At 43.4% G+C, this 14,910-nt stretch overlaps 1 protein-coding gene and 1 pseudogene across 3 annotated transcripts in view; both read right to left on the bottom strand.

Annotated features, from left to right (window-relative positions):
- HELZ (helicase with zinc finger) overlaps positions 1-13,559 on the bottom strand; it is a 151,929-nt gene extending 138,370 nt beyond the window's left edge. For 2 of the 3 annotated variants that reach the window (XM_077832976.1, XM_077832975.1), the window contains exon 1: positions 13,521-13,559. The gene's annotated coding sequence lies outside the window, so the exon portion shown is untranslated. The remainder of the gene's footprint in view (positions 1-13,520) is intronic. The other variant, XM_077832978.1, reaches the window with a different exon arrangement.
- LOC144274905 (deoxyhypusine synthase pseudogene) lies at positions 5,768-13,576 on the bottom strand (annotated as a pseudogene).
- Between the last annotated feature and the right edge of the window lie 1,334 nt (positions 13,577-14,910).

The raw sequence follows: 14,910 nt of genomic DNA on the forward strand, positions 1-14,910 counted from the left end.
AGAAAGACGATTTCAAGACCTTTCAATTACCTTCAGCTAGTGGCCCCCTAGGATTGTTATCCCTTATTTAAATTGCAAGTGTTATCGCCTCCAAACCTCTACCCAATTTACACTGACAACTCCTAGTCAAGGGAATTGTCCAACTGATTTAGCTGTGGCATGTCAGCAGCCTTTAACAAGGTATCTGTTGAGCAAATTGAGACCTCCGGCATAGAATTCGAAAATTACTTGCACAATGTATAGGTTTAACTGCCTCATCCATCACAACTCCATCACTAATTTCTTGATCTACAGCCTTTCAAGTGATCCATTTGTTCAAGGCTGTCCATAAAGAGAGAGAGAGAGAATGTGCGTGCGCCAGAATTGCCTGTACAGTCTTAATTCACCTCCTTGTATGCAGCATTATGATACAGTCTAATGACATGATCACATATTACTTCTTCCACGGGACCCTACCTCATTCAGTGCACATAACGGACAGTGCACATTCACTGAGCATCAATTCAATATTGTGTTTTCCCCTCATTGTTCAATGTGTGGCCCCAAGCCATACTAGTAGAGACCACCTATGAAAAGTTAGGTTAAGTCACTTGCCCAGCATCACATGGGAACTCTGTGGCAGAGGCAGGGATAGAATCCAGTTCTCCAGGGCAGCATTCAACTGCTTTACTCATGAGACCACCCTTTCTCATCTTGCCATCTCCTATTTCATTCATTACACACATTTTCCAACTTCTGCAACAAATCAGGCAATGGTCCTACAGATAACAGCCTCCTTCTGTATACAACCCTGATTCATCCCCAGAGCCAGGTCCATCCTGTGCATTGAATGAGGCAGGGGTCCTTTGGAAAAAATAGTATATAATCATGTAATTAACAACTGTATCATAATACATGTGTACAAGGGAGCTGAATTAAGGTTGCTCACATAACCTTAACTGAGGCATTTCCTAACTTTTGAACGCATAACTCTGCAACCTTAATAATGTTCTTTTAACAGGTTTTTCCTGTGTATAATTTCCCAGATTTTTTAAAGAGAAAAACAGAAATTCCATCACACAGCATCATATTGAAACCAATTCATCAGCAAATAGAGTTGGAACCTTTAGTTCCATCACACAGACCTCTGCCACTTGAGCTAACAGATTTCCATCAGGGGGTAGCTGTGTCAATCTGTATCCAAAAAAACAACAAGTAGTCCGGGGGCACCTTCTGAAGAAGTGGAGTTTTTACCCACAAAAGCTTATGCCCAAATAAATCTGTTAGTCTTTAAGGTGCCACCAGACTCCTTGTTGTTTTTGAGCTAACAGGGTAACGGACAGCAGCAGTAGGTCATCATCCTTTATGTAGAGCAGCATGAGAGGATGATGCACTATTCCAGTGTGTTTCACAGACAACTGCTGACACCAGAGGAATGGTGAGACTCAGGGATCTTGGGTTCTATTCTAGGCAATGGGGGGAGTGTGCTCTAGTGGACACAGACTTTTGTGCCCTAAATATGACCCATCCACTCTGCCCTCTCCAACCTGTCGTTGGCCCAGTCCTCTCTTTTCCCTACTCCTGGCTCCTCATCCTGAGCCTACTCTCCTCACTTAGTCAGTCCCAGTCTCCACTGCTCAGGCTTCTCATTGCAATGTTATTCTCCTCACCTAGCCAGTCCTAGTCTGACCCCTCTGGACTCTCCATCCCAGTCTTCCGCCCTCCACTCCCAGTCTCCATGCCCAGCTGTTCCGTTACTCCCATCAATTCCCTGTTCTTCATCCAATCTGTCTCTCTCCCGCGCTCTGGCCTCCATTCACCCTCCTCCCTGTCCACATTTCTCGAGTTCCAGTCTCCCACCTCATTCAATCTCAATGTTCTCCCACTTCCAACCGAATCCTTGTTCCAGTCTCTGTGCCCTACCAGTACCAGATCTTCTACTGTACCCCAGCTTCGTCAGATCGATGGTCCCTCCCGGCACCCTGCCCCACTGGTTCTCCGACCCAGTCTCCTCCCCATCCAAACTCCCACTTTCAATTTCCCTCTCCCGCACACTAGCCTCCAGGCCATCTCTCCCACCCCCAGACTTCAGTCTACTCCCCCCACCCACTCTGAGGATCCATTTCTTGTCCTCTCTGCATTCAGCTCAGGTGGCTTCTTCCTCCACACTCCTAGGGTCCAGCATGGGGGGCACAGAGAGCACAGGAGAAAGTCTCCTGCTCTCAGTTCAGGTGCCCTGAACCCAGGACAGCACACAGCAGACCAGAGCTGCAATTGCAGAGAAAGTCCTGCTTAGCCCATCTGCAGCATGCACAGTGTGGACAGAATATTTGGGAATTTTTCGAAGTCTTTTATTTTCACCAAATTTGGACAGATTTTTATGAAATGACAAAATACACATCCCTGAAACAAAGCCCATTCCTCCCCTCCCCCTAACCCCAAGTCCCTGATCCAAGGCAGGGGAAGTGCTAGAATTTCTCAATGAAAAGGATGCCTGAATTTTTAACATAATGTATTTTACCCCTAACCTTGTTCTTGGAAATGACTAAACAGTTTTGGATGAATTGTTTTTTGTTTTTTTATGAAGCCTGTCAGAAAATTTCAGCCCAAATGGCTAAAGTTTGGCAAAATAATAAGCAATCAAAACCAGAGTTTTATCACAGGAAGTGTCAGGCTACCTTAATAATGGGCAGTATTACCAGCCTCATCTACAATTCTTTCAGCTTCTTTAAAGAAAATCTCCTTCTAGGCATAAAACAATTGTTCATAATAGCTCAGTCCCTCCGTTAAACTGCAGTAGCCTGTATCCTGTACAGTTACGTGTTCTTATCACTCAGTCTCAAATAGATGTTCTCAAACGTTTCCATGGTGTGGACTATATCTTAATAGAAAGATTCACCAATGATCATATAATTAAATCTAGGACTTTAAATTCACCAATGATCATATAATTAAATCTAGGATTCCAGGACTTTCCGGGACCTCCATGACTTCTGCAGCCGGCAGCTGTGACTGACCCCTGGACCACCCAAGCCTGGGCTGCCCCCCACCAGAGCTGTGGGAGTCCTGCGCCACCCCCCGCCGGCACCAGCACTGGCGGTCCCAGGCCAGCGGGGCTCTCCCCTGCCAGCAGCAGCGATCCTGTGCCACCCCTCTCCCCCAAGCACCAGCGGGCACCCAGGAGTCCCCCCCAGCACCAGCGGGCGCCGCAGAGCCCCCCACCCCCCCCCAGGACCAGCGGGTGCCCCAGAGCCCCCCGCCCAGCACCAGCAGAAGCGCTGGAGGCCCCCTCCAGAGCAGCAGCTGCACTCTTGGAACCCTCCAGAACGCCAAAGATTTCGTCAGGGCTATTTACAGTACAAGTCATGGACAGGTCAGGGCCCCTGAATTTTTATTTATTGTCCGTGACCTGTCCATGACTTTTACTAAAAATGCCCATGACTAAATCTTAACCTTAAGAATAATAATAGTTCTTACTAGGTATCTGAACAGCTCCTGGCACAATAGGACCCTGATCGGCATCTCTGGGCACCAGTGAAATATAAAATTTAATTATAGTACTGGAGAATCCTGGTAATCCCATAGTTGCACAGTAAACTTTCATTTACCAATACCATCCAGTGCTGGGTTCTCAGACATTGCCAAAATTATTTTTTCCAAAGCATCTGCTGTGGGCACAAGTACTTCTGGATCTCGGCTACGATCCAATATCTGTCCCCTATACTTTCAAAGCGATGCATGGGGTTTACTCATGTCACTCTAATTAATATCAGTTGCAGTAATTGAGCAAGGCCTCCAAGCATTCCTTTGTAGATGTAGGGGTCTACGTGGACTGTTTAAAAAACACATTTCACAGATTCAAAGACAACAGATATGCTACAAACATATCTCATAATGCTTTAAATATTATACTTAGCACTTTATCTTCAGAGAGCATTTAGTCTTAATTAGGCCAGGTCTACACAATTAGGCCAGGTCTACACTAAAAAGTTAGGTCGACCCAGCTATATCGCTTGGGGTGTGAAAAATCACACACCCATAAGTGACGTAGTTAAGCTGACCTAACCCCCAATATAGACAGTACTAAGTTGACAGAAGAATTCTTCTAGCTAGCGCCTCTCAAGGAGATGGACTAACTACTCCCATTGCTGTAGTGAGTGTCTACACTGAAGCACTGCAGTGAATTAAGTGTAGACATAGCCTTAGACTCAGGAATTTCTAGCTCATGGTCCCATGCTCACATCACAACTCTCTCAAGTTTCTGCAGTAAAATTCTTTTTAAAAGAAATTATTTGTCCCGTTATATCCCTTTCTGGGCAACGCATGAGAAATTCTATTTCCCGACAACTCAGTGGTTCCAAGTCTCAGTGATGCAGTCCTACTGTCACGCTGCCAGAACAATTTGTCCTGAAATGTTAAATTTTCATTTTCATACAAGAACATTTTCCACTTTTGACATGTCCCAGTCTTGCAAACCACATGACTGAGGCTATTCCTACATTACCGTGGTAAGTCGACCTACGCTACGCAATTCCAGCTACGTGAATAAAATAGCTGGAGTCAACGTACCTTAGGTAGAGTTACCACGGGATCTACGGGAGAAATTCTCCCTTCAACTTACTTTACTCTTCTTGTCGGGGACAAAGTACAGGGGTCAACTGGAGAGCGATCTGCTGTCAATTTGGCAGGTCTTCACTAGACCCACTAAATCAATCACCAGTGGATCGATCTCAGACAGTCGATACCAGCTGTACTCTAGACGTAGCCTAAGACTATGGCTACACGGCAGTTTGGCATGTGCCTCCCAGCCTGTGGAGGCAGACTCAAGCTAGCTCTGCTCAAGCCAGCACACTAAAAACAGCAGCATGGGTGTTGCAGCTTGGGCAGCAGCCTGGGCTCTTAAGCCCATCCAATCACTTGGATCTAAGCGCCAGTGAGTAGCTAGAGTCTTCACAGGAACCATAAGTTTGTCTACCCAGCCTGGGAGGCTTGCTCCCAGTTATCATGTAAACTAGTTGTTTTGAACCTTTTTTCATTTGTGGACCTCTAAAAAATTTCAAATGGAGCTCTAGATCCCCTTTGAAATCTTGGACAGTCTGCAGATCTCTAGGGCTCCACAGACCGCAGGTTGAAAACCACTGGTGTAGACATATCCTAAGAGCCCTAGCTGAAGACCACGACATTGATCTTTGAACAAGGCCAGGCTTCATCTACAGAAACAAGTCATGGCTGCACAGCTGGAGAAAAGAAACAAAGCCCTAAGTTTATATTTCTGTTGGATACATGCAACAGGCTTCACTATTTCAATCCATCCCAGAGGCAAAAGAAAACAAAATCTTGACATTAACTATCAGTTAACAGTGCATAAGTTCACAGATTGAAAAGACAAGTAATTTAGAAATAAACCAGAAAGTTGTGTCACAACTCAAGGTAGGTTTGGGTCTTCATTGCATTATTATAATGGACATAAACCCATTCATTCCTGAATTATACTTCATCTGTGAGCTCTTTGGAACAGGGATCATCTTGTTGTTCTGTGTTTGTACATGTCTTGCACAACGGGGCCCTGATTGGGGCCCCTAGGTGCTACCACAATAGAATTAATAAATAAAATAACAGTACAGACAAGGTAGGTGAGATAATATCATTTATTGGACCAACTTCTGTTGGTGAGAGAGACAAGTTTTCAAGCCACACAGATATTACCTCACCCCCAGCCTTGTCTCTCTAATATCCTGGGACCAACACAGCTACAATAAGACTGCACAAAATAATAGTACAGGTCACAGAAACACTCTAGACATCTTTTTTCCAAAAAAGATGATACCTTCGATCGTGTGGGACTTTTGCTCTTTTGAAATTCACAGCAGGAACCAACCACTGTAATTAAAAATCATCAGTATCATTATCACAAACTTGGAAAATCCTTTTTATAAGAGGGGGTTTGAAATGCTACAGTTTTAGAAACCAGTGTTTGGTTGTGGGAGTTGTTTTCAAACCTCATGAGCTTAACCATATTATCCCTATTAGATCTGGATCGGGCTTTTATAGCCATTCCCCTATTTCCTATAAATCACTGCTTTAGTAGTAACAAAATACCCAAAGGCATGAACAAACATGGGTTACCAGAAGGGGCAGTGTTCTGCAGAACTTGCCTCGCCTATAAATACAGATGTTGGGGCCTCTACAACTTTCCTTCAAACAGTAATTCCTAGGAGCAACACTCCAGGGCCCAGGCTAATATAAGTCTTGCCATGTAAGTTTCCCCAAGAGCATTTACTCTATTTATTCTCTTTTAAAATGAACACAGACACAGGATTTTCCTTCAGTCTTGAATTTAAAACCCCAAACTCTAAAAACAAACTTAAAAAAATCTTTTTAAAGTTTAGGAACATTTCTCTCATTTTCTTCCTACTTCTAGACTTAATCTAGGAGAAGGATTAAGGACTTGATATGGCTAAACTGAACAATTCTGGCAAGACCTAGAAAAAGAGAGAGTGTGTGTCTACCTAGCCTAAGGCTAGCAAAACTGAAGTCACTCACTTATTCAGAAGCCACGTTGACTGTCCTTCACCATCCTACAGGAGAGTGCTGTAGGAGTTGGCCAAAGTGCCCCAATCCTATAAACACAAACCTCTATAACCAAAACAGCACCTCCAATAATATCACACACACAATGCTATCCTAGGATGCCACTTCAGTATTGACTGAGAAGCACAGCCCCTGAATTGCCAATCTCCTAAGCAACTCTAGGATTTTCCTTGGAAGTCTCCCTTCTAAGCAGTAAGAAAAACTGATTTTGCTTGACGTGAGATGGCACAAGCTCAGAGGCTAAAAAGTTATTTGCTGGATGTTATCTTCCGACTCTCTAAGAATAGTTGGGAATCCCACTAGTCGGTTAGGAATTTAGATGAGCTCTAGGGAGGGAACATTCCTTTGGAGAAGTATATTGCCTTTTTTTACAAAGGTACCCTAGGAGAAAATAAAATAACCACACAAGAAATTAGAATACTGTATGAATAAATACCTCTTACTTGTGCATCTTCTTGGTCACTATAAGGTGCCAAAATAACTCTACTTTTTATTGTGAGGGCCTCCATATTTTAGTCCACAAAGTTACGTTACTTTTTTGGTTTGCTAAAGCAGTGTATACTTTGCCAGCAAATTAACCTTATATTAAACACTTCTGCTACTGTGACAATGCAGATTCTCAAGAGCAGCAGTCTCCAACTTCTGCAGAGTTACTTATTTCCTTTCTACTATACAATAGGTCTCAGTTTGTAACATGGATGTCCCAAAGTTCTAAGCAGTATAACTTTAAATGTCAGTGGTAAACAATATTTTTTATAAGAAGAAGATATATATATACATACAGAGAACGGTGGAAGAAGATCATGTCCCCCAGGAATCCATCCATCAGGGCCAGGCTCAGCACTGGGATGTTGTTCTTCTGTGCCCAGTAATAGACCGATTCAGAGTTGTTTATTTCCTTGCCCAGCTGTGCGATTATCTTGGACGGGGTCCATTTCACACCCTCCATGTTCTGCTCAGCGACCATCTGGTCCAAGATGGGCATGAGCCAGTCTTCGAACTTGCAGTAGTTGTCACTGGGCACCAGCAGGTTCCTGATCCCATTTATCCCACTCTGCCGAAGCTCCTTCTCCCGCAGGCTGAACACTCCCACTTAGGTAGGTGCCAAGCATTTGATGAGATCCTCTTCCACGCCGCCTGCTGTGGTCACCAGCACATCCACCATGTTGTGCTGCATCAAGTAGCAGATGGTCTCACAGATGCCCGAGCTGATGAGGTTGGAGGTGAAGCCCAGGAAGATGGTGCAGCCCAAGGGCTGCCAGCGGCAGGAGTTCAGGTTGGTGCAGGTCTCCTCCTCGCCCAGCGGCTCCAGCTTCACCACGATCACCCTGTTGATCTCCTGCATGGCCTGCCTGAAGCTGGTGGCCTGGAAGCCGGTGGTAAGGTAGGACTGGAGCTGAGTGTGGTGATCCAGCCCTCGGTCGAAGTGGTAGCCCCGCACCTGCCAGCTCTCATGTTCTCTGTATGTGTGTGTATATATATCTTCTTACTATATGTTCCGTTCTATGCATCGGATGAAGTGAGCTGTAGCCCATGAAAGCTTATGCTCAAATAAATTTGTTAGTCTCTAAGGTGCCACAAGTACTCCTGTTCTTTTTTGCGGATACAGACTAACATGGCTGCTATTCTGAAATATTTTTAGAATGTGTAGCTATACAAAAATCTTGCTACACAAACTCAGCACAATATGATAGAGAAGCTGAAAAGCATTGCCACCATTTCTGAATAACACTTACTCTACTGGCACAAGGCCAGCTTGGAACAAGCCAAATGCTGCTCCAGAGGCAGTGGATCCTAACTTTCACCTAACTCCTATAACTCCAAAATATACAAATTCAGATCTCCTGTCTTGTTATTCTTCTTAACCTTCTAGTTAACTCACTAGAGCTCTCAGAAGCATTAGTCCTGCCATTGATTAAACGAGGATAGCTCACGAGATGTAGTCCCCAGCCAATATATAATCCAAAGATTACAAAACATCCACCTATATCTGGCCATTCTTGATACCAGAGGTATTTCCTGAGGCCACACAACAGAAACAAACCAGGCAGGGGATTGTAATAGTGTCTCAATACATAATATCACTGCAACCACTTTTCTAGTGACTCAGCAGCTGTGATACATACTGGGGCTATTGCTTCTTGGACAAGAAAGACGGTTTACGATTAATACCAATTCTCCTTTCTGGTAACGTGTGGTGTTACTTTTACTCTAATCTGACAAAGATTCAACACACACCACACCAGTCAGAAAATTTGGTAGCTCACTGCCCCCTGATAAATGGGATGGGGCATTGGCAATAAATGAGGACTTTCAGTTGTGGAACGGATCATCTCAAGACTTGTAAAATGGCCTTCATGAAAAACTAAGGGCCTTGGGCTTGCTGTTGCCTTTGCCTAGAGTCTGGCTTTCACATCATGAACTTGCAATGTGATTGTTTGGGCACAAAGGGAAAAAACATGAGGTAAAAAACTGAGAGTTGCTGTAGATGACATTGTGACTGCCCACAGAAGCCTTGAGCATGCCACAAACAGAGAAACACGTAGCCAAGGCATTATATCCACTGTAGCTAAGCCAGACATTCTAACTTACCATTGCAGTGGAAAGGCAACAAGAAGACAAATTTCAATGTAGGTAATTACATTCTGCATGCTTAAATTCCCCATGCAGTTTCAACTGGATACTGTATTCTTTACCACCTTTCCTAACTTAGCATGCAGTTTTCAGCGTTTGACTCCTGAAAGGAGTACACTTCCGTGGCGGAACAAATTATCCCTGTATAGTTTGGATCTCACTTTGTAAAGCACTTATGTGGGGAAGGGAGGAAAGCACAATATGAAAGATTTATTTTTGCACAAGGTATTTGCATTATATAGCACCACCACCATAACAAAATCACTACATGCCAGTCTGTGTTTCCAGACAGCAATCTGACTTTGCAGAAAACATCACTGTCTATAGGAGGGGGGTTTTTTTGCCAGAAAGATTAGGAAAAGGGCTCAGATGCTGAACGAAGTCTACTGGAAGCAACACATGGAGAGAAGAGAAAAAGTTGTCCTGTTTTTCACTGGAAGTTTTAACCAGGAACTGTCTTAAGCACTGTCTGGTTTTTTATTCAAAAGTATGTCCTATATAAACTTTTCAAATGGCAATTTCTGTTTTAGTGTTCGCTTCCTCTTTTTCTTTGGAAAAAAGGATGAGTACCTAACTCCCTTTACTTGACATCTGGAATGAAGACACTGGAATATACACATACTATTTTCCTATATACAGTCTCCTAGATAAGGCTAGGACTTTTAAGAGGAGCCCTTACTATCGCACAAGGGTTGCTAAAAAAATGGTAAAAGAAATGGTAAAACAAATAGGAAGCAAAAAAAAAATAGTTTATTTGTTCTGATAATCCCTAATCCATGATACAATTTCTAAATTTAAAGGGAAAAAATAGAATAAAATATTGCTCAGTGCTTTTAGCACAATGGGGTCCTGGCCTTGAGGTACTTCCACAACACAAATAATAAATAAAAATAAACGCACAACCCTGATAGATGAGCGGGAGAAGAGATCTGTAACAAAAATCCTGCTGCCATTTCCTCCTCCGTACTAAGCAGTTGGAGGACTTTGGTTGAAGTGGAACAGTGTGATGCTGTTCCAAGAAGACAACCCTGATAAGGGCTCCTCAGGCTAAATGCCCCTCGCACCAGGGGCTCTAAGTAGATTTTAGGGACCAAATCAGGGCTCGATGCACAGAGATTCATTAAAATCCATGGTTTCTTGATCTACTGTACATCTATCCACCAGCCATTTCCTACCATCCCCCTGCTCCAAGAAGGGGAGCACACCAGCTGCACAAGATATTCCAACCCTGAGGCTGCAGTAGTAGCCACAAAGCAGCTCCACACCTTGCCACTCATTCAGCAAGCAGGCTCCCCTGGCTCTCCCTACTTAGGCTGGGGGGCAGGATCTGGGACACAAAGCATACAGTATGTCATCCCAAAACTCTTTGCTAATTTAGACCTCACTCCTGCAATCAGATCTATATGGATACTACTGACCTCAATGAAAGAGCTCCACAAGGGCACAAGGACCAGAGGCCTTAAACTGACATACCAAGTTATACGCAGGGACCGGGTCAGTCACTACTAAAGTGAAGCCACCTGTAGGATGAAATGCAGTAACTAATGCAGAATGATAGCACAAAACTGCTTTAAAACACACACACTGGAAGTGAGGAAAATATTGAACTAAAATTGCAAGGGGAATTTAAGCAAGCAAAATAATTATCTGTGTCGGAGGAAATCTTTCATCAAACTATCATATTAACAGATGCAAAAAACAAAAATAATTATACCTAGCTCTGATATAGTGTTTTTCATCCATAGAATTCAAGGCTGTTTACAAAGGAGGTCAGTATCATTATCCTCATTTTACAGATGAACGAAATGAGAAGGTACAGGGGTGAACCAACTTGCCCACAGTCACCAATCCCAATCAGATTCAGTGCTTGACCCACCAGGCCTCACACCCTCCCCAAAAACTCTTATCTACTGTTACATATATTTTTATTTTACACTGAGATGGAAATTTTTCTCTGTGTCTCTAAACCCGAAACAGAAAAAAATTCATTACAAATGAAGGCCCTGATCCGGCAATCACAGCTGCTAACATGGACCCATATGCCCATGAAGAGCCCCTCTGCAGTCAATGGGACTCCACACAGGGGCAGGAGTCCCTGCAAATAAAATGTGGATTAATGTGCTGGTTGCATATCTCACTTTAACCTTTAGTCACCAGAACAAATAAAATATAAACTTCTACAGCCTTTCAAATCTCAGCTCTAAAATACTGATTTTTTTTCCACCAATTAATCTAGCTCATTGAAAGTAACATATGTTCATACAATAAGAATTAAGGGGGACGACTGGGAATAAAATTTACATTATACATCTCATTTGGGGAGGTAACAGCTCCTCGTTTATTTTTCCTGAACTCAAAGTTTAACATTGTATTAACATAATAAAATGAAAATAGAATACATTGCATGCATTCTGGCTGCTCCTTTGCATAACAATAAAGGAATACAATTCTGTGGACTAGAGTAAAGTTGAGACACAGAAAACTGAATACATCCCCTGCCCCTAACAATTTTATGCAGTGAAAATCAGGCCTGCCACAGTCTCATTCATCTACAGGGAGAATCCTTCAGTCTTCATTAACCTGAAAGCATTTTTACAAAGTAGCGCTCACTCGCTGCCTGTAGGATTTTTCCTAGTTTGTTTCAATTTAACATTTAAAATCTCCTGCCTTCTCTGGAGGTTGGAGGAATTACTACCTCACACTCAAATTCTCCCATCAAAACTAGCTCTGATGTTTTCAGACCTACTGACTTTTCACTCAAGTTGTGCTTAATTTTTTAAGCAGGTGTCCATCTTACAACTAATTGTTTCAATAAGATTTTACAATTTATAAATATTACTGTAAATCTCACTTCTTCCAATCATCCCATGAGGGAAAACAATGATGTGAACTTGACAAGTTGACTCATGTTGTGATCATTTTTTTAATTGTTTTTTTCCAAAGCGTCTGTTCCTTCAACAAAGGATTGTTATTTTATTTTTTTCGCTATTTCAATGATGCTATTTTGGAGGTGCAGAAAAACGATGAAAGTACCCTCCTATTCACAATATGCCAGCTTGACCAGCCATGATGAATGCAAATCTCCTATTTGGGTCATTAATTGGAAAGCAGTTCTAAATCTCATGACTGATTTTTTCCCCTGTTTTTTCAATCAGATTGCAGTTATGTTACATTTTACTCATTATTTTAAATCTCCCTCTTCAAAATCACCCAAGCTGGGACTGCCCCTCTGAAAAACAATAATGCTTATATGACAAATCCTCATTCATTTTGCAATTCATATTAAAGGACAGTTTGTAAGAGTGTGTTTTCACCCAGTAAAAAGAAGGAATTTATTTGGTCTTGTGTCAATGACTTTTAAAATCTCCTTTCATTCAAAACTACCACAGCTTGATCAACTCTGATATATTCAGACCAACCAACTTCTCATAGGTATGAAAATTACTACAAGAACCTGGTCCTTCCAACACTGAAATGCAGAGAATGTCACTCATGGGAGTAATCCTAGCCAGGACTGGTGTCTCCGTTTGCAGGTTTCCGCCCTAAAAGAGTTGTTAAGGCTTTGTCTGGGGGTTGGGCAGGGGGGAGGTATTCAATAAGACCTTTCCACTTTTCAGCTTCCACAAGATTTTCAGTGCATAAACGGTGATCTCAGAGGGATTTTTTGGGTTAAGTCTCCTCACTTCACATTGCCTTACCTTGGGACAGCCCCCGTGTAACAATCAAAAATGCAAGTTTACCAAGACCTCGCTCAGCTGGGGATTCATTTTTAAGGCAGTTGTTAAAATCTAACTTTTTTTTTTTTTACTCCTCAATAAACCCTAAAAAAAATTTTTTTTAATCACTCCTTTTCTTCCCTGGAGTCAGCAACTCCCCCACCTCACCCCACCCGGTGTAAAAACCACAGAGACCCCACACACACACCGCCCAACCCCACCCCCTGAAGAAACCCCTGACCTGGGGGTTGGGGGGGAGCCAATTGTGTGGGAGGCATCTGCCAGCTCTGCCCGGCCTGGGGCGGTGTCTCTCTCCCCCGGGTGTCTCGCCCAGGGGGGGCAGCTCAGCAGCCCCCCGGGCTCAGGCTGAGGCTGGTTGTAAACAGCCCCTGAGCTGCTGCTGCTGCAGGCCCCTCCGCAGACACAGGGCCCTCTCCAGCCGGCGCTTCTCAGCCTCCAGCCCGGCCAGCTGCCTCGGCCCGAGCCCCCGGGGGGCGGCTGGGCCTCGGGGGGGCCCCGATCCCCTCCCCGGGGCTCTCCCAGGCCGGGCCCCCCCACCCGCGGCCCCCACGGGAGGGGAAGAGGGAAGTCCTGACTTACCTGTCATTACTTTCTACGCCATCTTGGATCCACTTGTCAACGTCCCCACAAAGCATTGTGGGAAAAAACCTCCCCCCACCCCCTCTCTCCTTCCCCCCAGCCCAGGAGCAGAGCAGAGAAACTTAGAGGGGAGGGAGGCGGGGGGGGGGTGGTGGTGGTGGTACAAACAAAGTGGGGAGCCCCATCCCAAAGGGAAGCGGGGGAGGAGCGGAGTGAGGGTAGGGAGCTGCCTGGCATGCTCCTGTCTCTGGGGCACTGGGGCAAGGTGGGCTGCCCCTTGCAGGGTTTTCCAAAAGGAGTGAAGTCGCCGGCTTTCCGTGCACCCCGCAAGCAGCTTCTGGAGCAGAGCGTGACTGCGTTGAACCGTGTGGTTTCTGCTTGCTTTTTTCTCTCCCCCCGGCCCCCCGGGAACTTTCCTTCTGGGGAATGTGTCACTGGCATGCAACAAATTGCCTAGGTCAGGACAACAGGTTTTAGAGGAGCAAATGAATTCATTATCTGTTTTCCTTGCAAAATAAGTGTATGCCATATTTCTAAATGAGATTTATATATATATATATATTAATGAGTCATTGGATTTGCACACATAACTACATGTCACTGCATTTTCTGGGGTACGGTTTATTGGAAGTAGGTGTTTTCTCTTGCAACTTTTTATTTTTCAAAAAACATGTTCCCGTTCAGAAATGCATTATTGGATATTTATGCATGCCACAAAATGTCTTGTATGCCAGCCTCTGGGGCAAAGTGCACCAGTGCGTTTAAATGTGCTTTTGTCTTGCACTTTATTATTATAATTTTTGCAATAATTTGCTTTCCCACGTGGGATTGTATTAGTGGCTGTGTATATATACCAGATAATACATGGACAAAAACAGTATAACGTTTCTCAGGAAAGTATGTTGTTGTATTTAACAATATTTTTTCCCTTATAATTTTGCTAAAGAACTTTCCCTTTTGGAAACTAATTTCTGGCTCTGCGTGAATCTCAGAAACTATTTTGTATAACAGGTTTATTTTTGCAAAGAAATCTTTCCTGTTAGCAGTGTATTATTGGCTCTGTCTTCAAAATGTTTAGCAATCATATTAGTTCAAGTATTTTTCTTCACAACTGCCATGTTTTGCAAAATAACTTCAGAAATATTATTGACTCGGCTTGTATGCATGTCACAAAATGCCTTGCTTGTTATGCTTTGGGGCAAATAACATACAAATACAGTACAAGACTGGAAAAATTATGATCTGACTTCAGCCTTTTAAGGTAGGTCACTTATGAAGTACGATTGCAATTGTTTGTTTTTTAAAACTTTTCCCTCTACTTTTTTAATTAAGAAAAATATAGGGTTCAAATTGGTTTACCACTGAATTGTTCTAAATGCATTTATATTTA

Source organism: Eretmochelys imbricata, chromosome 14 (genome assembly GCF_965152235.1).
Source record: "Eretmochelys imbricata isolate rEreImb1 chromosome 14, rEreImb1.hap1, whole genome shotgun sequence".
Lineage (NCBI taxonomy): Eukaryota > Metazoa > Chordata > Testudines > Cheloniidae > Eretmochelys > Eretmochelys imbricata.